Source organism: Canis aureus, chromosome 16 (assembly GCF_053574225.1).
Source record: "Canis aureus isolate CA01 chromosome 16, VMU_Caureus_v.1.0, whole genome shotgun sequence".
In the NCBI taxonomy this organism is placed as follows: domain Eukaryota; kingdom Metazoa; phylum Chordata; class Mammalia; order Carnivora; family Canidae; genus Canis; species Canis aureus.
Window position 1 is genome coordinate 2,146,643 of NC_135626.1, and position 27,960 is coordinate 2,174,602.

At 39.6% G+C, this 27,960-nt stretch overlaps 1 protein-coding gene and 1 pseudogene across 18 annotated transcripts in view; one reads left to right on the forward strand and one right to left on the reverse strand.

Annotated features, from left to right (window-relative positions):
• Nucleotides 1-27,960, reverse strand: part of DENND1A (DENN domain containing 1A) — a 509,667-nt gene that overhangs the window by 468,342 nt on the left and 13,365 nt on the right. The gene's annotated exons all lie outside the window — the stretch shown is intronic.
• On the forward strand, nucleotides 9,945-10,115 carry LOC144285222 (small ribosomal subunit protein uS14 pseudogene; annotated as a pseudogene).

A 27,960-nucleotide genomic window follows, 5' to 3' on the forward strand; every position in this document is an offset into this window, starting at 1 on the left:
GTGTTTGATGAAAGAAAGGAATGCACTAAAGTTGTCTAAAAAGGATCAGGAAGATTCCTTCTAAAATCTAAACAAAGCCTTCTTGCGGTGCCTGGGTGGCAGAGTCAGTTGAGCATCCCACTCCTGGTTTCAGCTCAGGTCATGATCTCAGGGTCATGGGACTGAGACCCATGTTGGGCTCTGAGCTGAGCGTGGAGTCTCCTTAGACTTCTCTCTTTGTCTCTACTCCCTCTCCTGCACTCACTCTTTGTAAAATAAATAAATCTTTAAAAGAAAAAAAAAATGTAAATAAACATATCTTTTTTAAGTCTATTTTGCAATTGGCTGAATTTTATCTCAAAATTTCATTGGAAAATTGAAATAACAAACATGCACATATGAAGAAATTACATAACAAAGTTTTAAACACCGGAGCTCTGATATATTAACCTGTGCCATCAGGTTAAGGCATTTTGTACAGACCTGCTATCTCTCTAGGTGTACACTGGCCTAACATTGTCTATACTCGTGGTCTCTGCTGCTTCTCCCTTCCTCTAATACACTTCAACAGGCTTCTGAACCTATCACAGCACTGAAACCACAACCACATTGCTAAAATGTGCTAAAATGGCCGATTGTCAGGGCTTATCTTAATGTCTCAGCAGCATTTGACACAGTTGATACTTTTTCCTTCCTTGAAACACTTTTGTCTCTTGCCTTCCAGGATATCACTCTTTATTGGTGTCTTCCTACCTCAATGACTGTTCCTTTGTTAATTCCTTCTCTCCTACCCTCAAATTTAGTCCTGGACCTCTCCCTGTCTCCACTCATTACTTAGATGATCTCATTCAGCCTTGTGGCTTTAATTACCATGCAAATACTGACAAGCCCCAAAATCATGTCTCCAATCTGACTTCTTCCCCAATTCCAGATTTCCTTATCCAATTGTCTACTCAACATCCCCACCTGGATGTTCAAGAAGCATTTCTCATTAAACAAATGGTGCTTTTCTCTCTCAAACCTGCGTAGCTTGCATTCTAGTAATTATTCAACCAAAAAATACTTGGTGTCATCTTTGACTCCTCTTTTATATGCCACAATTATTTATTTACATGTCACAATCAGCAAATTCTGTTGATTTGATCATCAAAATATATCCAGAATTTGAATGCTTCTCACCATCCCCAATCACAGTATCTTTGCCAGATCACCATCTCACCTCCAAGATTGCAATACTTTTCTGATCTTGCTGCTTCCTCTCTTCCCCTCTTTCGGTCAGATTTCAATTTAGTGGCCAGTAATCCTTTTACTATAAAGATCAGTTTAGGTCAGTCCTTGGCTTAAAACCTCCCCAAAGTGTCCCATATCACTCAAAGTCAAAATCTGAGTTCTGGAAATGAATGATGGGGATGGCTGCACAACAGTACGCATACATCTTTAACACCACTAAACTGTACAAAAATGGTTAAGACGGTAAATTTCACATGTATTCTACAATTGAAAAAAAAAAAGCTGGAAGGGGGAAGAAAGTCCTTACGAGGTCTACATGATCTGGTCTCTCCCTCTCTCTCATATCTTTTTCCCCTTGCTCACTGCACTCCAGGCACACTGTCCTTCCTTCAGCAGCTCAAACTCACCAAACTCATTCCTATCTAACAGCCCTTTGCATCAATCTTCATGTAGGTGGCCCTCTTTCTGTCATTCAAAACTCACCTTCAAGTTTAACTCCTCAGAAAGGCCTTCCCCAATACACTCTCTACCATCTAACTTTAATTATCCTTAGCATACCTATTACAAGCTTGGTCACTGTCAGTCTCCCTCTCTGAATGTAAACTGCAAGAGAAGGATTTCGTTGATCACATCCCACTAATGTTTCCCAGGAACCTAAACAGTCGGGCATATAGCCAGAATCAAATACTGAGTAGAAGGAATAAAGGAAGACAGACCAGTCTTTCCTAGGGTCTGAAAGATTTCAGTAAATGACAGTATTATACACTTCCATGATTCTCAAACTTTAGCATGTGAAGAGAGAGATTTCCAGCCCCACTCCAGAGTTTTGGGGGTGGTGGAGGACCCCAGAATTAGCATTTCTAACAAGTACCCAAATATTTGTTTACTAACAACTAATACTGATGCTGCTGGACTAGTGATCCCACTTTAAGAACAAACCGCTGGTCAAGTTAAATGAATAATTCAGTACATACAACATAAAATAAACTTAAGGTATACCTCAATTATCCATCATTTCAACAGTGCTTTTGAAAAAAAAAAAACAGATTTCAAAGAAAAACATTTGTAGAAGCACTGAAGCTTGCTTCTCTTCTATTGCTATCCATAGTTACTGCTTCATTCTAATGGGAAATAATAAAACTACCTAAAGTTTTCACTCAGTTCAAATAGCTGCCAGAGCTCTATTACATGGAGCCAAAGATTATGAGTTTCTTTTAAAAGAAAGAAAGAAAGAAAGAAAGAAAGAAAGAAAGAAAGAAAGAAAGAAAGAAAGAAAGAAAGAAAGAAGCAAGCTTACTAAAACACTAAGAACAAATTGGACTATAATTATAAGTTAGAGTCATGCTTATCCATGATCACTTATATGTTGCCTTATGGAAGAAGTGGTGACTAATGTTGTGACAAGTTATATAACATACCAACAAATATACATAAGTTATTTTAAGGGCCAGTGAAGCCAATGCAGATGGAAGCATTTTCTATTTCTCTGCAAATCAAAAAACAAATTTAAAAGTGTCTCTTCTAAATGCAAATGGCCAAGAGACTCTTAATATTTTCATTAAGCCTATAAACAACTAAGCCTAACAATTCCCAGAGAGTCTCTGAGACTACTTTGAGACTGCTTATTTCCTCCATTACTCCTCAAGATGCTCAATATTTTTAACTACTTGGCTAAAGGAACCGAAAAACCTATTTCTGTCCTATTAACACTCACTGCTAATTCAGTAGACGTAATGATGCTGAGAAGACCATATTCAGAGCCAATTTTCCAATATGGACCCAAGTTTTCCCAGAACACTACATGATATAGCTTAACGTATTACCATGGAAATGTCCTGGTTCTCCCATGATATCCCACTATTAATTGCCTTACATTCCTATACTTCAGTGATCTGGAACTCTGCCCACCTGCCAAGCAACTTATTTTTTTGCCACCTACCCTTACCTCCTGCAGACTTATATCCTAACATCCAGCTGTACAGACTACTTGTAGCCCTCTGAACAAACCACGCTCTGGTTCTCTAGTAACGTCATTACTATACTAACTTCCACTACTGACTGTTTCTATGTACTAGGCATGTGCTAAGCACTTCACAAGCATTATCTCAATCGATCTTCAACTACCCTATATGTGTTTTTACCCCATTTAAAGAGAAGAACACTGGAAGTCAGGATAAACTAGCCAAAGTCAAAGCAAAGTAGAAGCTGAATCAACGTGGATCATCCAAAGCTCTAACCACTTTACCATTTGACATTATTCAGATGCTCTTCTGCAAGAAAGTCTTTCCAGTCTTTTGCACTTGACAAATTCACTCACCAAGCCTCAGCTCAGGCACTTCCTCTTTTCTGGGAAGCCTTTCTCAATCCCCCATGCCCACAGCCCAGACAGGATTAAGTGCCCCTCCTCCACATTCCCAGGGCACCCTGTGTTTCCCCCACTCTCTTTCCCCCTTTCTAGCAGTTCTTACAACATTCAACCCTGAAGCAATTAGAATTATGTGAGGGACTTTTAAAAAGCCCTAAAGCCCAGGCCACACCCCAGAACAATTAAATCAGAATCTCCAGGCACCAGTATTTGTTTAAAGCTCCCCCAACTTATTCCAACGTGCAGCCAGTGGAGAACTGCCAATGTACCTCCGATTAAATATCCACCTTCCCCTCTAGACTGGCAGCTCCTTGAGGGCACCAACTGTCCTCTCATAACCCCGGTCCGACACCTGACATAATAAGTGTCTGATGAATGAGTCTTCCCCCAACACCTAACATGTGGTTTCCGGCTCCCAATAAGGGCTTCTCTCTCTCCGACAGGAGGTAATTTATTGAATACACACTGCTTACACATGATGTTACTCTTTAGAGATATTTTCCTTTGGAGTCAAAGGTATCAATAAGTCACACCTGCTGACAACAGCCTTGGCTCTTAAATACAGAAAAATGACACACAAACAGCTAAAATGTGTGTGAAAGAAGGGGAGTCTGTTCAGTTCTTGCAGGAGAATGAAGCCTGAAAGTAAGCCAAGAGAGCATTTCTATTCAATACCACTCTTCTGAACACAATTCTCAGTGATTCACTGGAAGGGCCATGCTCAGTGCTCAGGGCCATGTTCTCAAAATGATTAAGTACACTCGGCCTGAAGTCATGAAACAGACAAAGGCTTTGACAATATTCAGGCAGCAGGAAAACTTAAGGGGTTTTTTTGTTGTTGTTTTAGAGTATCATGCTATTGATCACTCTGCTGGATCATCAGCTTTCAATTAGGACTACTTTTCTTCAATTACAACATATTATGAGATTAGGAGAAAAATATAACACTAACTCCTCACAAAATGAATCTTTGCTGCAAATGGTAACCATGCTATAGTGCTAGGCCATCATCCCTTTTAAGTGTTATTTAGAGCTACAAATTTGAAATACACAGTGTTAGGACCCCTTACTCATTTCACAGCCATCAAATCTTCAAACCAGCTAATATCTATCAAGCAAAACAGCAACCTATTCTCTATAGACTAATGATCTGACTTCACCACACTGTTTCTTTAGTTACAAATTTACATGCTAAGGGAGCTGAGGTCTATTTCAAAACTCATACCAGTTCAACTGTCTTAAAGCTGACAACATGGTCAAGACAAACTGCATACACTTTGTAACATGCTAGCAAACACCATCTACTAAACATTTATTTCTTTAAGCCAGACAAACAAGCAAAAGGGTAGTGTTAATATTTCCAACAAGTCTCCATTTGTTTCAGTGAACTCTGAAATTAAAGCCGTTTTTCCAGGCTGAAAATGCCGTATCAAAGGGTGCTTTCTAACCCATAACAAGTTAACACCTCCATAGAAGAATGCAGCCATTGTTGAGACTTGTTAGAAAGTGATTAACTTAGTTGTGTAATTACACAAACAAGTCGTTTCAAGATTTTACACTTAACTTTCCATTTCTAATAATGCTCTCAGGATCAGATTAATAAAGATACACAGATCCTGTCATGCAAGGAGTTGCAAAGTTTCACCTTTCCATATATGTCTATGTAAAGATTCTCATGCCACCCCGCACAAAGCAAGCTAATGGAAGAAATTTAGCTGCATTCCAAGAAAAACAGTTCTTGCACACCCCTCAGTGATGTGCAATACTCTATAGTTGTTTTTTTTTTTTTTTTAAGGTTTTATTTATTTATTCACGAGAGACAGAGAGAGAGGCAGAGACACAGGCAGAGGGAGAAGCAGGCTCCATGCAGGGAGCCCGACGCAGGACTCAATCCTGGGTCTCCAGGATCACGCCCTGGCTGAAGGTGGTGCTAAATCGCTGAGCCACCCAGGCTGCCCTCTATACAGTTTTTTTTAAGATGTATTTATTTATTTGAGAGAGAGAGGGAGAACATGTGCATTGGAGAGCAGGGGGAGGGGCACTGGGACAGGGAGAGAGAATCTCAAGCAGATTCCCTGCTGCGTGCAGGGCCTGACACAGAGCTTGATCATACAACCCTGAGATCATGACCTGAGCAAAATTAAGGGTCAAACACCTAATGAACTAGGCTGCCCAGAGACCCCAATACTCCATACTGTTTTAAGAAATTATCCACCATGCTGAGCTGCCATGTAAAATATACTCTTCAATTAGATTAATAACATTTGCAAAAATCACATTACTGTTAAACATTTTTGTCCTTAAAAAAATTATTCTTAAAAATGATAAACATTAATGTCCTTAAAAAATATTTAAAACCCTTTCCTTCCCAACTTTTCCTCTGCTCTTTCTGAACAATTAAGTCCTAAAGTTATTACATGGGCAAAGCAACATAGATGTCCATCTGGGCAATGGCCCAGTGTGGGGTGTCAGCCTGAGCATGGTCAGGAAAATATCCCTCAGGGTCCCTGACAAGAGATGTCAGAACATGAGCAACGTAGGAGGACATCCATGCTAAGGGATGGCCTGGCAATACAATACCAAATCCAAGTGGATAAAGAAGGCATTCACTCAGGGAGAGCAGCCTGGCATGCAAAGCCAGAACTTGAGTGAGAAATGTGTGCATACACACGGGACGGCCAGGCTCAGATACTGAAACATAAGTGAAGAGAGGAGAATGCCCCACAGAGCCCTAGAGGGTGAGGAGCATGTCCAAGCACAATGGCACCCTAGAGTAGGATGTGGAAACCTGGGTAGATATGAAGAGGTTGGCCATATGGGGTTGGGGGCAGCTTGCTCAGCATGATGGGGAGTCAGAGTCCAAGCAAGGTACCCACAGGGCAGTGGGGAGGGCAGGGGCATGTCAAACCACCAGAGTAGATACTGTGACCCTAGGAAAGCAAGGTGAAGAAGGAGAACATCCACATGAGGTAGGGGTGAAGGGATACTGTGTCTAATTGGAGCCCAAGACCAGTAAGGAGGGCCTGCTTTCTCACTAAGGAGGTTACAAAGAAAATAGAATGAATTCTATAGAGCTGAATTTGAATTGGAGGTATTGGTGTGAACTCAAGGTTTTCAATAAATATATAGATAAGGAAATAAAATGTAAATGTAACCTGACTTTTATTTTTATTTTTTTAATTATTTTTTTAAATTTTTATTTATTTATGATAGTCACAGAGAGAGAGAGAGAGAGAGAGAGGCAGAGACATAGGCAGAGGGAGAAGCAGGCTCCATGCACTGGGAGCCCGACATGGGATTCGATCCCGGGTCTCCAGGATCACGCTCCGGGCCAAAGGCAGGCGCTAAACCGCTGCGCCACCCAGGGATCCCTAACCTGACTTTTAAACATACACATATTTCCTGGCTGTGTGTACTGGTAGGGCCTACCAGCAACAACACACCAATAACAATGAGTATACCTAGTACTCAGACATTGGGTTCTAAATACAATTCTTCTCTAACAAGAACCAGAGCTCCCTGGGGAAATAGCTGATTCCAGGGCTGGGGCAGAGAAAGTACAAAATGAGTTGGAACATCTTACTGTGTTAGAAAGCAAAGAAATGCTCAAAGAATGATTGGAATCGTCAAAAGACCAGCTTGAAAAAGCTCCCACTGGTCAGATCTGGGGTAATTTGAGCATCAAATTCAATAATGACATTAACAGATTATCAACCCATCAAATGAAACAGGAATCCATGAGTCCACATTGATATAAACAAGAGAATTGAAAATTGAACGAGAAATTGGCCATTTACAAAGTTTCAAAGTACCTTCCCACAAAATACCAATTGCAAGAGGGAAAAGAGTAACTTTTTTAGTATAGAAATTTAGCAAAACTACCATAACTCATTAAAGTAATTAACATAAGTTATGAGACAAACTGCTAGAATGCAATGAGAAAGTAGCATCATTTCCATGATATTCCTGTTGAAGGTGCTTCACCAGTATCTAATCTTAAGAAACATCAGACAATTTCAAATTGAAGGATCTTCTAAAATATATATATATATATATATATATATATATATATATATATATATATATATATATATATCTGGCCTCTAATCTTTAAATGTCAGGTCAGGGATGTCTGGGTGGCTCATTCGGTTAAGCCATCTGCCTTCAGCTCAGAAGCTGAAGTGATCATGATCCTGGAGTCCTGGAATCAAGCCCTGTGTCAGGCTCCCTGCTTAACGGGGAGCTTGCTTCTCCCTCTGCCAACCTCCCTGCTTGTGCTCTCTAATAAATAGTCATAAATAAATAGATAAATAAATAAATAAATGCACCTAAGTGGCTCAGTTGGTTAAGCATCTGCCTTTAGCTCAGGTCATGATCCTAGAGTTCTAGGATCAAGCCCCACATCAGGCTCCCTACTCAGCAAGAAGTCTGCTTCACCCTCTCCTCCTGTCCCTCTCCCTTCCCCCTGCTCCTTCTGGCTCTCACTCACTCTCTTAAAAATCTTTTAAAATAATGAATGAATGAATGAATGAATGGATGGATGGATGAATGTCAGGTCATAGAAATCAAGGGAAGACTAAAGAGCTCTTCCAGACTGAAGGAAACCAAAGACACATGATAACTGTATGATTCCAAACTGGATCTTTTCGCTATAATTAAAAAAAAAAAAAATGTTACTGGGACCACTGAAACTTGGATGAGGTCAAAGAATTAAATGTAGTAATGCATCAATGTTAATTTCCTGTACCTCTCTGCAACATTTTGGTTGTTTAAAAACAAAAGTTTTAAAAACCAAGTCAAGGTAGAAAAATACAATTCACAGTGCATTGGATAAAATAAGGTATTACTAATGGTATTATCTTAGTAATTTGGGAATAATTAGCCCTAGGTTGAGAAATGCTTCAGTCCCACCTAACAAATCTTAAAATCAAGATCCAGATGATCAAATTCTTCACACTCAATATATGAAACAATGGTTTTAAAGAGAACAGGCAGCAAAGAACAGCAATCTCTTAAGAGATGGAAAAGAAATGAGATGAGCCTTTGATTGCCTCAGACCATTGCCATTAGTCCAAGAATATTCATAAGAGAATACAAAAATACCCCACACCCAACCAAATTAAATACACATTATCTGGCCGTCAATAAAAGGATTACCAGGCATGCAAAGAATCAGGAAAATATGACCCATAACAATAAGAAAAATCAATTGAAGCCAACCTAGAACTGACACAGATGTTAGAATTGGAAAACAGGACATTCAAACAGTTGTTCTTTTTTTTTTTTTTAAAGATTTTATTTATTTATTCATGAGAGACAGAGAGAGAGAGAGAGGCAGAGACACAGGCAGAGGGAGAATCAGGCTCCATGCAGGGAGCACGACGTGGGACTCGATCCCAGGTCTCCAGGATCACGCCCTGGGCTGACTGCGGCGCTAAACCTCTGAGCCACCGGGGCTGCCCTCAAACAGTTGTTCTAACAGTATTCCAAGTGTTCACAAAACTAAGAGACATAAGAGATTCAAAAAAGACCCAAATGAATTTTCAGAGATTAAAAAACAATGAAAAGTACAAATGGGATCAACTGCAGAGTACACACTGAAGAAAAGATTAGTGAACTTGAAGATATTGTTTCAGAAATTATCCAAGACGGAACATACAAAGAGAAAAAACTCAGATCCAAAGTATCAGTGGACCTATGGAAGAACGAATTCTAATATATCAGTGTTCAGAATCCTCAAAGAGGGGAGAATGTAGAAAAACCAAATAATGATTAAAACTTTCTAAATTTAATGAGAACAATAAATGCACAAGTCCAGAAATCTCAACAAACTTCAAGCCAAAGAAACAGGAAGAAATCTAGGGCATCATAATCAAATTGCTCAAAATCAGTAATAAAATCTTAAAAGCAGAACAAAAAACACATGTTACATTCATAGGAACAAAGATTAAAATGGCAGATTTCCTGTCAGAAACAAGGCAAATGAGTGAACAAACAGTAGAGCAGCATCTTTTATGTACTAAAAGAAACTGACAACCTCGAATTCTATTCCTAGAGAATATTTCAAAAGTGAAGACAAAATAAAGATTTTTTTCAGACATTACAAATGCTGAAAGAATTCATCAGCAGCAGACCTGCACTACAAGAAATTTTAGAAGTCTTTCAGGCAGAAAAGAAATGATGCCAGATGGAAATATGGACCTATACCAAGAAATAAAGAGCATCAGAAATGGTAACTACATGAACTAAGTAAAAGTGAGTCAAATGATCATCTCAATAGATGCAGATGGTTTCACTGGAGAATTCTACTAAACATTTAAAGAATTAATACCTATTCTACCTTTTGTCTTGTTGCATCCTAGAGTGGAAGATGGGTCACCAGCAATACTACTGGAGCCACCTAAGAAAATTTGGCCAGGATTCTTGTTCTTGCCACATCTGCTCAAACCCACATAGTCTGATCCAGAAATACAGTCCCAATATGTGCTGCCAATGTTTCCATCAGTATGAGAGAGGTATAGGCTTCATTAAGTTGGATTAAGTGAGCTTCCTTGAATGGTTCATCCAAGACATCTACCTACTGCAGATACCCAAGATACCTACCCTAATGCTAACTAATTTTACATAAAATAAAAACTCTTCAGGGCACCTGGTGGCTCAGTGGTTTAGCATCTGCCTTCAGCTCAGGTTGTGATCCCAGGGTCCTGGGGTCGAGCCCTGCAATCAGGCTTCCTACAGGGAGCCTGCTTCTCCCTCTGCCTATGTCTCTGCCTCTCTGTTCTCTCATGAATAAATAAATAAAATCTTTTTAAAAATAAATAAAAAATAAAAATACTTCAATTAAAAAAAAAAGAATATCAATTCTACACAATATCTTCCAGAAAACAGAAGATAAAACACTTCAACTCATTTTACAAGGTCAGAAATGCTCTAATACCAAAACCAAAGACAGTACCAAAAATATAAATTCTACACACACACAAACTATAGAACAATATCCTTTTAACCACAAAGATCCTTACCAAAATATTAGTAAATGGAATTCAACAAGATATACCATGACCAAGTGGAGTTTATTCTAGGAGCGCAAGGCTAAATACTGAAAATCAGTTAATAGTCTTACCATCTTAATAGGCTAAAGAAGAAAAATCACAATTATACTATCAATTGATGCAGAAAAAGCATTTCATAAAACTCAACACACATTCATGATAAAAATTCAACAAAACTAGGGATAGAGAGGGCTCTTTCTCAAGCTAATAAAGGATCTCCATGGAAAAACTTATGGTTTACATCATACTTAATGGTGAAAGACCAAATACCTTCCCTCTAGGATTGCAAACAAAGCAAGAATGTCCACCCTCACCACTTCACCATTACACTAAACAGCCCAGCCAAGGCAATACGGCAAGAAAGATAAAAGCCAAACTAATGAAAATGAAGAAATCAATTTTTTTTCCTATTTGCACACAACATGACCATCTATGTAGAAAAGAACTTGGAATTGAAATTGAGATAATTTCATTCTCTCTTCTACCTACAATTCTTTCACTTTCATCTAAAATCCTTCTAGGACTTTCTCCATGTACTCCTTCTCTGATAAGTGTCCAAAACCGAAACCATAGATTTGGATAACGAAGGATAGGAGACTTCAAAGGGAAAACAAGGGGCACCTGGCTGGCTCAGTCAGAAAAGCATGTGACTCTTGGTCTCAGGGTTGTAAGTTCTAGCCCACATGGGATGTAGAGATTCCTAAAAATAATAAACTTTAAAAAAAACAAAAACAAAAACAAAAACGTGGAGTGCATGGGTGGCTCAGTTGGGTAAGCATCTGCCTTCAGCTTGGATCATGATCCTAGCGTCCTGGGATCAAGCCCTGCATCAGGCTCCCTGCTCAGCAGGTAACCTACTTCTCCCTCTCCCTGCCACTCCCCCTGCTTGTGCTGTCAAATAAATAAAATCTTAAAAAAAAAAAAAATACACACACAAACCATAATGTGAAAAATTGTTTGATTACATCAAAATTAAGAATTTCTGTTCAAAAAAGTAAATCTTTACTTAAAATGGAAATATTCTGTCCATTTACATGTGTTTGTGAGACCTATGGGAAAATACCCAGCATCATTCACTTTTAATAGCAATTCATGAAACACCAAAGTTCTATGGGAACATAGCTTGAAAACTGTTATAAATTCATCCATCACTAAGAAGCAAAATATAGGAATATTCCCTTAGAACATAAATGGACCAGGATTAAAAGTTGAGTCAGATTTTCTCTCCTAAGAATCCAGAATTGAGTCTCAGAGCTGGCATCAGTTATATGACCTGTTCTAGAACTTAGTCAGTGAACTATTTCAACAAACTCACCTGAGGAACCTTTTTATAAATACAGATTCCCAAGTCCCATAGGTTCTGGTTGAGAGGGTCCAGAGTGGGGCCCCCAAAATTTTTAAGCTCCTCAGGTGATTCTGGTGCATAGCCAGCCAGGTTTAGGACCCACTTAATTAACAGTGTTTAAAACTGAAAGAAAGGGGCAGCCCCAGTGGCACAGCAGTTTAGCGCCGCCTGCAGCCCGGGGTGTGATCCTGGAGCCCCAGGATCGAGTCCCACCCACGTCGCTTCTCCGGCTGCCTGTGTCTCTGCCTTCTCTGTGTCTCTCATGAATAAATAAATAAAATCTTAAAAAAAAAAAAAAAAACTGAAAGAAGGGATGCCTGGGTGGCTCAGAGGTTGAGTGTCTGCCTTTGGCTCAGGGTGTGATCTGGGAGTCCCAGGATCAAGTCCCACATCAGGTGCCTGCAGGGAACCTGCTTCTCCCTCTGCCTACGTCTCTGCCTCTGTGTGTCTCTCATGAATAAATTAATAAATAAATCTTTTGAAAAATAAATAAAACTGAAAGAAGGAGAGAGACAGATAATCCAATTCAAGAGTCTGCATGGTCCCTGACAGACTAAAAGGGCCTAAAGGCTGTGAGAGTGCTCTGAGGGCCTAATTACGGTACTTTATTAGCTCCTGACTGTTCTAGGAGTATGGAGGCTCTGTGTGACCAGTCATGGACACCAGTTCACATGTCTGCTGCTTCTTTAATATAAAGAGCATTAATAGGGCACCTGGGTGGCTCAGCTGGTTAAGCATCTGCCTTGGGCTCAGGTCATGATCCCAGGATCAAGCCCCATCAGGCTTCCTGCTCGGCAAAAGGGGCCTGCTTTTCCCTCTGCCTGCCACACCCCCTGCTTGTGCTCTCTCTCTCAAATAAATAAAATCTTTAAAAAAAAAAAAAAAAAAGCATTAACACAGAGGAAAACAACTTTAATTTTCCTTATGATTTTCAGCTATGGTAGGTCTGCTTACTCACCCAGGTAAGTGACAATATCCATTTTTAATTTAGACCATCTTTATTTTTCAGAGTTTACCTATTCTCTAGATTTATGGATAGATGGTAATTAATCACACCATGAAAACTTATCAATACAAGGAAAGATATCTTGGAATACCTAATCAGCCCAAGTCCAGGCCCTTAGGTATGCTCTAAGAGCTCCAAGACCAACTAAAAACAACCCAGAGACTCACCAAGTAACCCTTTAGAGAAAAGTCAACATTAAAGCCAAGAATACATACTGTAAAACTGCAAAGAGGTATAAGAAGCAGGAGTCCTAGAATGGCAAAAAACTATCTTCTTGCCTTCTGACAATGAACTACCTATGAGGCTTTGAGCAAGAAATGAGAGGCAGGGGACGCCTGGGTGGCTCACTGGTTAAGTATCTGCCTTCAGTCCAGGGTGTGATCCTGGGGTCCCAGGACCGAGTCCCACATCAGCCTCCCTGCATAGAACCTGCTTCTCGCTCTGCCTGTCTCTGCCTCTCTATCTCTCTGTGTCTCTCGTGAATAAATAAATAAAATCTTTAAAAAAAAAAAAAAAAGAAAAGAAAAGAAATGAGAGCCAGGAGGTCTAAGCCACAGCACATGGGGACTGGCTGTAGCATAGCTTTAAAGGATCCTCTCCAGAATCCAATTTCCTCATCTATAAACAGGTCACTAGGAAAGATCTCTTCCAGTTCTGACATCTTATAGCTCTGGCATTCTAAATTAAAAAGATCTGTAAAATCTTTTTTCTTTTTTTTGAAAAATAAAGTTATATTTTAGTTAATACAAAAAGGCTCATGATTTTTATATCAAAATATTGATGTATTGATGTACGGGTGCCTGGTTGACTCAGTTGGTTGGGCCTCTGACTCGGTTTTGGCTCAGATTCTGATCTCATGGGTCATGCGATGGAGCCCGACATCAGCTCCTACTTAGGCAGAGAGTCTGCCTGAAAGATTCTCTTTCTCTGTCCCTCCCCCTACATGTACATGCTCTCTCTCAAATATGTAAATCTTTAAAAATATATATACATTGGGGCACCTGGGTGGCTCAGTCAGCTAAGCGTCTGCCTTCAGCTCAAGTCATGATCCGGAGATCGAGTGGTCGGTCCATGGGTCCTAGGATCGAGTCCCATGTCATGCTCTTCCTGCTCAGCAGGGATTCTGCTTCTCCCTCTCCCCACCCCCTGCTCATGCTCTCTCTTGCTCTAATAAATAAAATCTTAAATATACATATATATACACACATTGACTTACACTAATACAAACGCTATTTTCCCAACTTGCAAAAGTTCTTTGCCCTGAATATTAATTCAATGAATATTTAAGTGAAAGACATTCATTTTATTTTTTAAGATTTATTTATTTGGAGGGATACAGAAGCAGGAGAGAAGCAGACTCCCAGTAGAGCAGGGAGGCTGATGCAGGACTCGAGCTCACAGCCGAGATCATGACCTGATCAGAAATCAAGAGTTAGCCACTGAACTGACTGAGCCACCCAGGCTTCCTAACATTCACTTTTCCAGGGCAGTGGTTTTCAGTGTAGGGCAGAGGTGTATCAGAGGCCTTACAGGAAGAGAAGGGAAGAGAAATGAAACAGACCCATCACAGAGAGCTACTTTTACTGGGTTTTTTTAAAAGATTTATTTATTTATTTGAGAGAGAGAGAAAGAGCCAGCACTCCCACTATGGAGGGGGAGGAGCAGAGAGAGAGAAGCAGACTCTGCCCAGTGGAGAGCTTGACTTATGAACCTGAGATCATGACTTGAGCTGAAACCCAAGAGTCAGGCATACAATCGACTGAGCCACCCAGACATCCCGACTATTACTGTTTTATGTCTAAATTTTAAATAAGGCTCCTCTGACACAAGGGTCCATACGTTGTGGGGTTTTTTTTGTTTTTTTTTTTTTTTAAAAAAAAGCTCTAGGGCACCCCAGGTGGCTCAGCAGTTAAGCGCCTGCCTTCAGTCCAGGATGTGATCCTGGAGACCCGGAATAGAGTCCCGAGTCGGGCTCCCTGCATGGAGCCTGCTTCTCCCTCTGCCTGTGTCTCTGCCTTTCTCTCTCTCTGTGTCGCTCATGAATAAATAAATAAAATCTTTAAAAAAAAAAAAAAAGGCTCAAAAAACATATATGCAAATAAAACAAATATATAAGATAGGTATATTTATTATAGAGTTTACCAGTGAAGTAACTAAGGTACAGACAGTTCAAGCACTCATTTGAGGTCACACATTTAGGAAATGAGGAGGCTGGGACCAGAAGCCAGCCACTTTGGCTCCAGAGTCCATGCTCCTAACTACTGTGCTAAACTCCACATGCCACAACACAATTTAGAAAATAAGGACAAAAATACAAAACAAATATCCAAGACTCCCCAATGCATTCAGAAATAAAGATGCTAATTAGCATGACAAACTAGGTTTGCAACTGAGCCTCAGCTATACCCTTCAGCTTCTGCCACCACCGGCTCCCAACCAACCCCCAACCAACCTGTACCACTCAAAGGGCCTCAATCACCTGAGCCTTGTATGTATATTTACCATTTATTGAGCAATTTCAGAAGGGCTGAGAACTGTGCTGAGCATTTTATATACCACACCTCATTATAACTACATGACAATCCTGTGAGGTAAGGGAGTGTTTGTGCATTTTGTAAAATAGTCTTGAAGAAATTAAATAGCTTGCTCCAAGGACAAATATCTAGTAAGTAGCAGTATATGAACTCAAACCCAGGTCTGTTGTGACTTCTGTTCTTGATTACAATTTCCTTCCTAAAATGTGCTGTATCACCAAACATCATATTTGCACATCTACATCTATACTGTTGCGTCTACAACAGTGCTTGGCAAATAGTAGGCACTGGAGGTGTTTGCTGAATCAATGAATAAATAAATGAACAAATGCCCTGTTCTCTCTGGAGGCCTCCCTGACTCCCTTACAAAGCTCAGTTGCTCTCTCTACATTGTCACAAGACTTGTTTCAAAGTTCTACTTTATAAGGTTTCCCAGGAGGTATTCCACAGGTTCTACTCATATATACTATAACCCACTAGACTGCAACCTTGTTTCATTCCATCTTTGTATTCTCGGCCTCTAACAAAAGGCCTGGCTTTTAACAAGCACTCAGTAAGTTTGCTAACTGAATGAATTTCCCTGAGGAGAAGTGAGATGAATAAGAGACTCATGATTCATATTAAAACTTCTTTTTCCTCAAGAAATAAACAACATTCAAAGCTGTGATATACTCAAATGTGTGCTCTATAAATATTTCTAGGTTTCAACTGTCATGAGAGGCATCTAAATTTAACTCATTCAACACATATTTATGAGTAATCTAAATACATACATATAATGGCTCTTCAGGAGCTTACAACCTAGTCAAGGAAATAGAACATAATGAAATGTAAAGATAAACAATCAAACATGAGCTGCCATGAGGAAATCCATGACGAGGTGCTGCATATTTGGTAAAGCTAAGTGCTGTAGCCTTGCAAGGTGAAGACCTCCCTCCTGACCATGGGTCTGATTACCTGTGGACAGTCATTGTGATGAGCCTCTTCACAATCAGTAGCAAAATAAGGAGGAACTAGGGACAGTGCAGTGGGTTTTCCATATGAAAGGATTTAATTCAAATTTTAAAACCATCCTGAATCTGACATGTTCTTCCTGCACTTTGCTGTAAAAATGTAATTTCTTTTCAAAAATGATGATGGGAGATAATCTTTGCCTTGTGGTTCCACAAAACTTGTTTTTAAGATTTTATTGGTACATAGGGCACCTGGGTGGCTCAGTCAGTTGAGCATCTGCCTTTGGCTCAGGTCATGATCCCAGGGTCCTGGGAATGAGTCCCACATTGGGCTCCCTGCTCAGCAGGGAGTCTGCTTCTCCCTCTCCCCCTGCCTGTTGCTCCCCCTGCTTGTACTCTGTCAAATAAATAAAATCTTAAAAAAAAAAAATGGTTTTACTGGTGCAAATTCCAAATATTTGTGACCTACTGAGCTAGGGCACTCTGTGATGCTTCTCTTGAAAGGGTAGAATCTTTTCAGAGGGTGAACAGAATTCAGCTAGGTGGGGAGGACAGGAGATTGTAAGCAGGGGAAATGATCAAAGTAGAGGTGTAAGTATTCATGTAAAGTTTGAAGAATAGTAACTAAATCAGGTTCAAACTTGGAAAACCTGAAGCTGTGAATTCCATTTCTAGCAATAGGACAGAGTAAGTACACTCCTGATCCTCTACTGAAAATAAACAATGGATGTTTTTATCTTCTCAAATAAATACACAGATGAGCTTGGAAGGAAATAAGGAAGATTAAAATGAAGAACTGAATGAAGATAGGAACCCAATAGGGTAGGTAAAACACAAAAACTAGCTCTGCCTATGAAGGCATTTACATTGCCCAATGCAAGATTCATTCTCAATTAAATAGGGCTCAAGAAATACAAACCAAAAGTAACATCCAGCCTGGGGTAAAAAGTATAATATATATCCAACCCTCATAATTTAAACTGAAACTACAAAGGTGATCAAGATAGAAACCCATCCACACACATACACATCTCAGGAACTATAATGAAAACAATTACTCTCGAAACTTGGCAATCTTCCTGCAAGTTCAACCACAAACTGGCCCTCATAAGAGATTGCTACTGAATGGTCAAAAACCTCAATCCAGGAATGGAAGGGAGACACACACACACACACACAACTCCAAGAAACAGGAGTTTATGGGCAAAAATTGGAACCTCCCCCCCCCCCCCAAAAGAAAGCCTATAAATAAGAACCTCAGAAATCTAAGATGGCAGAATCTGTCTTTTGAAGACTTCAGATACTGGAATTATGAAAGACAGGATATGGAATGTTCAATAAGCTTAAAGAAATAAAAGGATTGAAAATAATAAAACTATGACATGATCAAGCAAAATTGAAAAAGAACAAATTATTTCTCAAAATAAGAAAAAATAACATAACAGTTGGCTATGAGCAGAAAGGTCACAACCAACATGAATTAGAGATACAACGAAAGGGATTTCGTGAACTTGCAGAAATTACACAGAACAGTGTTTAGAGTCAGAAATTATAAAAAAGCAAAAAACACAGAAATTCTAAGACTAATCAATATTCCAGAAGAGGTAAAGAGAATGGGCACAACCCAAGCTGGTTTAAAGGTTCTGTTTACCTTTTTGGATTCCCATCTTTACTTAGTTCTTGGTATGAAAAGAGCTGAAAGTTTTCCAAAACTGACAAGAGATACACATTCACACATTCAAGGAGTCCAATGAATGCAGAGCAAAATAAATAAAAAGAAATCTGGAAGTTCTTTATTCCAAGCAAAATATAGTAGGCATACTCCATCTTGTCTCTCACAGGTATAAAACACATCTATACAACCAGGGTAGAATTCATGGGGCACCTATTTGAGGAATCCAGAAGGTAAACAATAGTAGACAGATTGGGGTAGAAGATAAGAAAAGTTTCACTATGTCTGTGATAAACTATACTTTTACCATTTTCTTTCCTCCAGTATCACTTGGTATGGACATAAAGCAGTCCAAAAACTGGAAGTCAGTAACAGCACAGAATTTCAGGAAAAGCATTTTAGTTCAGGCTCAAGGAATGGGAAAGGAGGATCTACAGGTACCTAAAGAGGTGAGTGAAGAACCTCCCTCAAAAAACAAAACAAAAAAAAAAAAACACCTTCCTTCCCAATTAGTAGTGTAACCCTAAGAGAATGGGGCAAATCAATTACTTTCTTTTCTTCTGTGTTCTCCCACTGGTAGGTCTGAACTACAGATGCAGTCATGGGAAGTGCACAGCAGAACAGGATAAATAAAGCCCCAGTTTTCTGGCCAGCAGAACAAACAGGGAGCCCCAGGGAACTGGGGATATAATAGAAAGAGGGAAGCTCAGGAAAATGAACCCATAAAGTTGGCTTTGAATACCAAGGCTTATCTCTGAGTCTATCAGCAAAGCTAGAGGGTGCCAGTTGCTCCACATTCTTACTAACACTTCATAATGTCTTTTTAATTTTAGCCATTCTACTGGATGTGTCAGGGATTTCTCAAGGTAGTCTTAATTTGCATTTTCCCAATGAATAATGATGCTAAGTATCTTTTCATAAGCTTATTTGCCATCTGTATATCTTCTTTTATAAAGTGTTGAAATCTTTTGCCCATTTTTATTAGAATGTCTTACTGAGTTGTAAGAGTTTATAAATTGAGCTTTTAGAACTTGGTGACTTCTCATTTCCCTAAAGAGTGACTTGATGAGCAAAAGATTTTAATTTTGTTAAGTCTAACATCTCCAATACTCTTATGAAGTTTCACATTTGTGTCCTACTCAGGAAGGTAAATTTGACAGCACTTTATCATAATACTAAAAGGACAAATAATATGGGAGATATCGAAAAAAAAAAAACACCTACATTTCTGCCTTGCATGAATGAATGAATGTGTATCATACCGAGACCACTTTCTCAAAGGACATCCACAACCTTTTGTTAAACCAAATCATCTTCTCTGGATTCCCATTTCCACTGACATCCCAACAGCATTCTACACTGCTTATCTAGGTCTCTTCTTTGCCCCAGGCTTCAACTTTGAACTGTGCTTTGCTATATTCAGTCTCAAACAACTCTCATAGCTTCATTTTCTTCATCTGTGCCAATGAGTTTCAAATCTCCATGCTCTCTTCCTGGCAACAGCAGCATCCAATATTTATCGACAGCCTTACTACGTGATAGGCACTAAGCATACCTCCTAACTACCTATTGCATTTTTCTCCTTTGCCATAATCATTAGTTTACACTCAACCAAAGTCATTCTTCTTGACCTCCCTGCTGGTTCTCCCTCCTGACTCACCAGTTTCTGTCCATGAGGTTTTCACGCTCCCAAATTGAAAACCTTGATATCGTCACCTTTTACTTTAGTTCCTCTTCTCCCTCCGTATTCAATTAACTTCATAATTCTCCAGCTACGTTACTTAGAACACTGCAGGTTTAGGAACTAGAATGAAGTGCCAAAAAATGGCCACCTCCCAATTTGCATGCAAAAATAATGTCATCTAATTTTAAGTTGTCCTACCATAAATTTTTCTTAAACCTTTCTTACTGCTTATTCTTGTCTATTCATAAATATAATATAAAACAGTATCTGATTTGGAGGAAAAATGTAGCTTGCCTTTTCATACATAAATATTTCAGTTGGGCAGTCCCGGTGGCTTAGCGGTTTGGCGCTGCCTTCAGCCCGGGGCGTGATCCTGGAGACCCAGGATCGAGTCCCTCGTCAGCCTCCCTGCATGGAGCCTACTTCTCCCTCTGCCTATCTCTCTCTCTCTCTCTCTCTCTCTCTCTCTCTCCCCTTGTCTCTAATAAATAAAATCTTTTAAAAATATATATTTCAGAGTATTCCACACAACACCATGATTTTTAGGTACTTCATCACCTGAATATGTTTGAGCACCACTGAGCTAATAATGTGCAACTCATATTCCTGCTAAACTATTCTTTCTGTGCAATGTGAAATTTTCGCATGAAGAAGTCAGGCCAAGGTGGGAAAGGTGAGACCAATTTGCCTGAGCAAAGATTAAGAAGTAGGCCATCAGAACATTCTATAAATTTCTTTTTTTTTTTTTTAATTTTTATTTATTTATGATAGTCACACAGAGAGAGAGAGAGGCAGAGACACAGGCAGAAGGAGAAGCAGGCTCCATGCACCGGGAGCCCAACGTGGGATTCGATCCCGGGTCTCCAGGACCGCGCCCTGGGCCAAAGGCAGGCGCCAAACCGCTGCGCCACCCAGGGATCCCTATAAATTTCTTCCTCTTTAATTCCAGGCTGTGACTGCCCATCCTCTGGCACCAAAGAGAATAACCATTTTACAGGTAGAGCAGAAACAACTTTCAGTGATCGGTATAAGAATAAATGACCTTATAATGTACTCCCAACAACTGAAGCACATCCAGGCTGCATCCTCCAGTTAAACCAACACATTCCAGACTTACTCTATCAATATTTACTTCAGGAATAAAACACTAGTCTCAGAAAAAATAAATATAAATATTTATAATCCCAAAGGGGATCTGCTAAAGCCACATGATTTGGGGGTCATCAGTTATTCAGAACAATCATAAATAGTAGAGTCAAATATATTAAAAAACTGCTTACTGATTCTACTCTTTTAAGATGAAACCCAGTCAACACCAAAGTTCAACACTATATTAAACATTCATTTAATTATTCAATAGGTATTAACTGAGTACTTACTTACTATGTGCCTCATACTGTACTACCTTTAATAGTGAGAAAGGCTCGCACAGGATCTGACTTCATGAAGTTTGTAGACCACGGGAAAAACAAGAATAGTAACAGTGAACTGACCTGATCAGATTTGCCCTTTGGAAGACTCATACTGGAAACTGTCAAGATGGGAGTGGAGAGAAGCAAGAGTGGTAAAGAGCCCAGTTAGAAGGAATTACAGCCATTATGGTGAGTGTATGGTGGCCTGGACCAAAAGGACAGCAGTGGGGGAGGTAAGTACATGAATCAAGAAGACCCGATGTTTGGATTTAGGAGGTGAGAGGTCTCCAACATCTGATGACTGTTTCCTCCCTCCTGCCCTCCTTCACCTACTAAGGATTCATGAAATGTCTTTGGTTCTCACTATTCACTATTTTATAACTGACTCCCAATCTCTATCTTTATCTCTCACCTCTCCAATGACCTACAGGTCCAAAATTTCAACTGTCGCTGGAGAGCTCCCAAATAGATACTAAACTCACACTCAATAGAACCCAAATCAAACCAATGAAAAAAATCCAACCCAAAACATCTCAATTTCCCTTTTTTTAATGCTAGTTCTCTGTCACCCAGGCTATAAACCCTAGAGTCATCATCTATCTGGTTGTGAAGACTTTCTAATCTTCTGATACTATACTTTTCACAATTCTCAGTGATAGCTGGACTCTTAAAAAGAAACTGTAAAGCAAACCAAAAGTTAATATCCAAATATCAATCCTCATTACCTCTCCGATTATAACAAGTTAATTGGTCTACCCACCTTCAGCCACTGTGCCCTTCAATCCTGGTTACACTCCTGGATCATACACACCTTTTTTTTAAGATTTTATTTATTTATTCATGAGAGACAATGGGGTGGGGGGGGGGGGGCAGAGAAAGAAACAGGCTCCACACAGGGAGCCTGACGTGGGACTTGATCCCAGGTCTCCAGGATCAGGCCCTAGGCTGAAGGCAGCACTGAGCCACTCAGGCTGCCCCATACACACACTTTTAATAGGTACGGGGAGCTACTTAACCACTTGAATTAACTTTTTAAAATGAGTTATATTGGTTACAATAATTATAAAAAGTACAGTGAGAATAGAGATAAGAACAACTCTAATGGAGTCTACTTGGAATTTTAGTTTCTTCTATAGGTCATTAATTCAGAATAGGAGAGCATCAGGCAGTGAGGGAATAAAATTCTACCTCAGTAGCACAAAGGCCTGCTACTCACTGGGAATTCAACTAGAATGGTGAGTATGAACCAGTTCTTTAGTTACAGGATCTGAGAAGGGGATGTGACAGTCACCTAGGGCACAAAGAACAGTGCCCATGGTAACCCATTCACCCTGCTTATGGTAAACAGCAAATCCAGACAGAGCACACCTTGCTCAAGGGAGTACAGTAAATAAAAGATCTTTTGAAAATACTACAAATGAGGGAAAGGGAACATCATCTCTTGGAAGAATATATCTCTGAAAATGATTAAGAAATATGTTTCAGGAAACTTGTTCTTAAATAGAACAGAAAAAACATGACTTTTACAAAACAAGAACAGAAACAAAAGGATAAAAAGACAACAAATAAGAGCCTTAAAAAAAAAAAAGGATGGAAGATAAAAGAGTAACTCCAAGGAGGATAAAAATGCATGGCGTTAGGCACATTACCTAAGGTATTTTTGCCAAAATGTTTAAACATCAACTTAAGCATGAGGAAACAATGAGACAAATTCTAAATGTGGGACATTCTATAAAACAACTGGTCTGCATGCTTTAAAAAGTGAATGCCAGAACCAAAAGGTGGAGGGCAGAAGAACTGTTCTAGATAAAAGGGAACAAGAGACAGGGCAACTAAATGCAACATATGATCCCTAATTGGACCCAGGCTCAAAAACAAACAGCTGCAAAGGACATTATTGGAACAATTGGGAAAGTTTAAAAATGAATAGTTTATTAGATAATATTGTATGAATGTGAAATTCATTGGTGATAAAAGTATCCTCATTATATAGAGGGAATATAGTTGTTCTTAGGAGATATGCACTAAAACACTAAAAGATAAAACATCATGATGGCCTTGACACGGGATTATTCAGCCAAAACAAGTAAAATAAATATGTGTATATAATGTGGGGGCAGGGAGGAATACCTATCCCCTCATATTATAGGGAAACACAAATAAGCATTTCCCTGCTCCCATTGCTTATATTTCCTAAATTGAATGCTCATCCAAAAAGCTGCAATCACTGATAACTTTTTATACTAAAAACCACACACTTCTATAATATTTAAAAATATAATCCTCTTTCCTTTTTATGAGGCCAGCATGACCTTGATACCAAATCTGACAAGAACATTACAAGAAAGGAAAATTACAGCCAAAATCTCTTATGAATATAGATGTGACCACAAAATAAATATCAGGAAATTGAATCCAGAAATATGTATAAAAAGGATAATATATCATGACCAATGGGATTATGCCAGGGATGCAGTTAGTTTAACATTTGAAAATAAATGCCACTTACATTAACACACGGGAAAAATCATTTGATCATCTCAACAGATGTAGAAAAAGCATTTGAGGGACGCCTGGATGGCTCAGTGGTTGGGTGTCTGCTTTTGGCTCAAGGCGTGATCCCAGAGTTCCAGGATCGAGTCCTACATCGAGCTCCCTGCATGGAGCCTGCTTCTCTCTCTGCCTGTTTCTGCGTGCCCCCCCTCTCTCTCATGAATAAATAAAATCTTAAAAAAAAAAAAGGCATTTGATAAAATTCAACCTCCATTCATAACTAAAGCTGGCAACCCATAAATACCAATTGATGCAGACCAAAAAAATCTCCAACAAAAGTCAGCCAAAGGGCCAGAAGAGGGACAGCCTAACAAGTTGGGAAACTTTTAGGGAAAAAAACATCAAATGCCACCCAAAAACCACAGAAAAACCTGTGTGGTCTCACCTCCACTCAAGCTGGCAAAGGACAAGCAGGAAGGAAAACCAAATTTCTACCTTGACTAGAATGTCATGAAGATTCCCATCTACCCACCACTGCCAAGAAAATCAAGTAAAGGGCTGGGACTTCCATCATCCCCAGCAGGAATGAGGACCCCCTTGATGTGGTTTCAGTGGAGAACGTGGAGAGAGCCTGGACTTCCACTCTCCTGTGGCTATAACTGAGGCCATGGTGAGAGCAGCAAAAAGGCACCACTCTAGAGGCACCTAGATGGCTCAGTCAGTTAGACAGGCAGCCGATTTGATTTCTGCTCAAGGTCATGATCTCAGGGTCCTGGATCAAGCCTTGCATCAGGCTTTGTGTTCAGCAAGGAGTCTGCTTGAGGATTCTCTCTCTCCCTCTGCCCCTTCCCCCAACTTGCACTCTTTAAAATAAGTATATAAATCTTAAAAAAAAAAAATTTTAAAAAGGCACTACTCTACCTGAGTAGTACCCACTGAGGGGTATCAGTGGAGGCCTCTTAAGAGAATCAGAACTCCCACCCACTACCTAGTAAAAGGGAATTTCCCACCCTGGGTATTAATGAAGCCTGAACAAGGAACCTACATATATATCCCAATTGGCAATAAGAAGGCAAAATACTCCCTTCCCCTTCTGAAGTAGTGTCAGAGGAAGCCAGCCGAAAGAAGACAGTAGGACGAGACTGGGCACATATAGGGTGGTATGATAAGAAGGAAGCCAAGGAGAAAGATCTCACCAGAAGCTAATCCTGCAGGCACCATAATCTTGGACTTCCAGCCTCCAGAGCAGTGAGAAAATAAATGTCTCACATAAGAAAGAAAAAGACAGTAGGAAACTTTCTTAAAAGTTCTCAGGGCACTCAGCCATTAGAAATGACAAATACCCACCATTTGCTTTGACATGGAGGGACCTGGAGGGTATTATGCTGAGTGAAATAGGTCAATCAGAAAAGGACAAACAAACAAACAAAAAGGACAAACATTATATTGTCTCATTCATTTGGGGAATATAAAAATTAGTGAAAGGGAATAAAGGGAAAGGAGAGAAAATGAGTGAAAATATCAGTAAGGGTGACAAAACATGAAACACCTAACTCTGGGAAATGAACAAGGTGTAGTGGAAGGGGAAGTGGGCAAGGGGTTGGGGTGACCGGGTGATGGGCACCAAGGGGGGCACTTGGCGGGATAAGCACTGGTGTTATGCTATATGCTGGCAAATTGAACTCCCATAAAAAAAATTAAAAAAAAAAAAAAAAAAGGTCTCAGGGCAGGCAATCCCTGGGTGGCTCAGCGGTTAAGCACCTGCCTTCAGCCCAGGGCATGATCCTAAAGTCCCGGGATCGAGTCCAACATCAGGCTCCCTGCATAGAGCCTGCTTCTCCCTCTGCCTCTCTCTCCCTCTCTCTCTCTCTCTCATGAATAAAATCTTTAAAAAAAAAAAAAAAGTTCTCAGGGCAATTTTTTTTTATTTTTAGCCTAAAACTTTAGCACCATACAAACTATCAATCAGATGTGAGAAAGTAGACATTTTTCCGACACGCAAAAATTCAAATGCACCCTTTCTACAAATCCGTTGCTGTGGTTGTCTCCTTTAAGAATGTGAATATGGGGGCACCGGGGTGGCACAGTCAGTTGAGTGTCTGCCTTCAGCTCAGGTCATGATCCAGGGGTCCTAGGATGGAGCCCCACATCGGATTCCCTGCTGAGTGGGAAGCGTGCTTCTCCCTCTCCCTCTGCTTGCTGCTCCCCCTGCTTGTGATGACAAATAAATAAAATCTTTAAAAAAAAAAAAAAAAGGACTTGAATATGTATTCCAGCAAATAAATTAAAACAAAATAACACAGGGGCCAGGAAATAATGAAATAGGAGCATGATGAAGGGACATTCCAGGATTACAACAATATAGCTAACTTTGCACAGATCACAACAGGAAGGTAGGAAGAAACCTTCAAGAAGAAGAAAAAAAAAAGCCTTAGTAAAACTGCAAGTATGATTTCAAGTTTGGAAAAAATTAAGGTTATGATAAAGCAAACAATGCAAGAGGGGGAAAGGATTAGGAATACAGGGAGAAGGGGAAAAAGAGACTACTATTTTAAAAAATCAAAATCCAGATACGGCTCTTTCTTTTCCAACCTTTTTTTGTTTTTTTAAGATTTTACTTATTTATTCATGAGAGACAGAGAGAGAGAGAGGCAGAGACATAGGCAGAGAGAGAAGCAGGCTCCACATAGGGAGCCCAATGCAAGACTCGATCCCAGGACCCCAGGATCACAACCTGAGCCGAAGGCAGACACTCAACCGCTGAGCCACCCCGGCGTCCCTCTTTCCCAGTCTTAAGCACTTTCTGGACTGTAGGCAGCGATGTAGACACAGTCAAGTCCAAGAACCACATCACATGTAATCAGTTCCAAAATGCATAGAATGGCATCAGTAAACTTTAATCATAAAGATATGTTTTAAGGAGGTGGAATCTAAGTTCCTAAGAACCTTAAACTTTGTCAAGAAACACAAGAAGGATCTAAAGAAGATGCAGACCAATAAAATAAAACTAAGACGATTGAGGCCTTTGTTAAATTCAAGATCCTGAAAGGCATCAGTCCCAAGTTTGAGAGATATGCTTATTATAACACTGCCAGGGTGCCAAGCTCTGCTGGCCTGAGGCTACCAACAAGGTCAAAGTCAAAGCCAAGACTCATGCTCCCCAAAGTGCCCCAGCCCCCACAAAGGCTGAGAAGTAGAGGCTTCTGTCTGCCAACATGAGGATGGAAGTACTCATGTGACACCCTGGGCTGCTCTCTATACAAGTCCCCCTGTGCTTTTTGTGCAGATAAATGCAAAACTAATCTATATATTAACATATAGAGCATAACTTTTAATTCTGGATAGATTATAAGAAAAAAAGTTTATATGACCCTGATGTAAAGAACATTCTCCTCCAAATGGGATGGCAATGCACTAAAAAAGGAAGAAAAGGTTATCTCTGCACCCTATCTGGCCTACGCTAAATAGTAAATACTCATAATAACACTTTTATTTAAAAATTCATAACATTTAATTTTTAGACTTAACCTAAGGAAAAATAAAAGATTTGGTTCTGGCCATGGACCAGAACTAAAATAACCATATAAAAGCAAAAGTACAGCTTAGAGTAACTAAAAACAACAACCTTCCTTTTAGACAGTGGGGGATTATGAGACACTGTTGAAAGTTAATGGAATTTTTTTTTTTTTTTTTTTTAGTTAATGGAATTTTTAAAAAGGTTAAATAATGATGTCAAAATAAAACCATTATAAGAATGTGAAATAATACAAATATATAAAACACTAGAAGAGGAAAAGAGAATTACTATAAAGGCACTCATCATCTTTCACTTCAGGGAGTCAACCTGCCTAAGGTTAAACTACGAGAGAGAGGGAACCCTGGGTGGCGCAGCGGTTTAGCACCTGCCTTTGGCCCAGGGCACGATCCTGGAGATCCGGGATCGAATCCCACATCGGGCTCCCGGTGCATGGAGCCTGCTTCTCCCTCTGCCTATGTCTCTCTGCCTCTCTCTCTCTCTCTGTGTGACTATCATTAAATAAATAAAAAATTTAAAAAAATAAATAAATAAACTACGAGATTTACATTGGGGTTATGGCTTAACCACCAGAAGAACTAGAAGTAAAACTGTTAATATAGGTTCTTATGGGATAGCGTATAGAATCAATGCTCTTCATCCTGAGCCCTTAACAAACTCTTTTACCATGTGCATTTATAACTTTGATTAAAATAGTTTT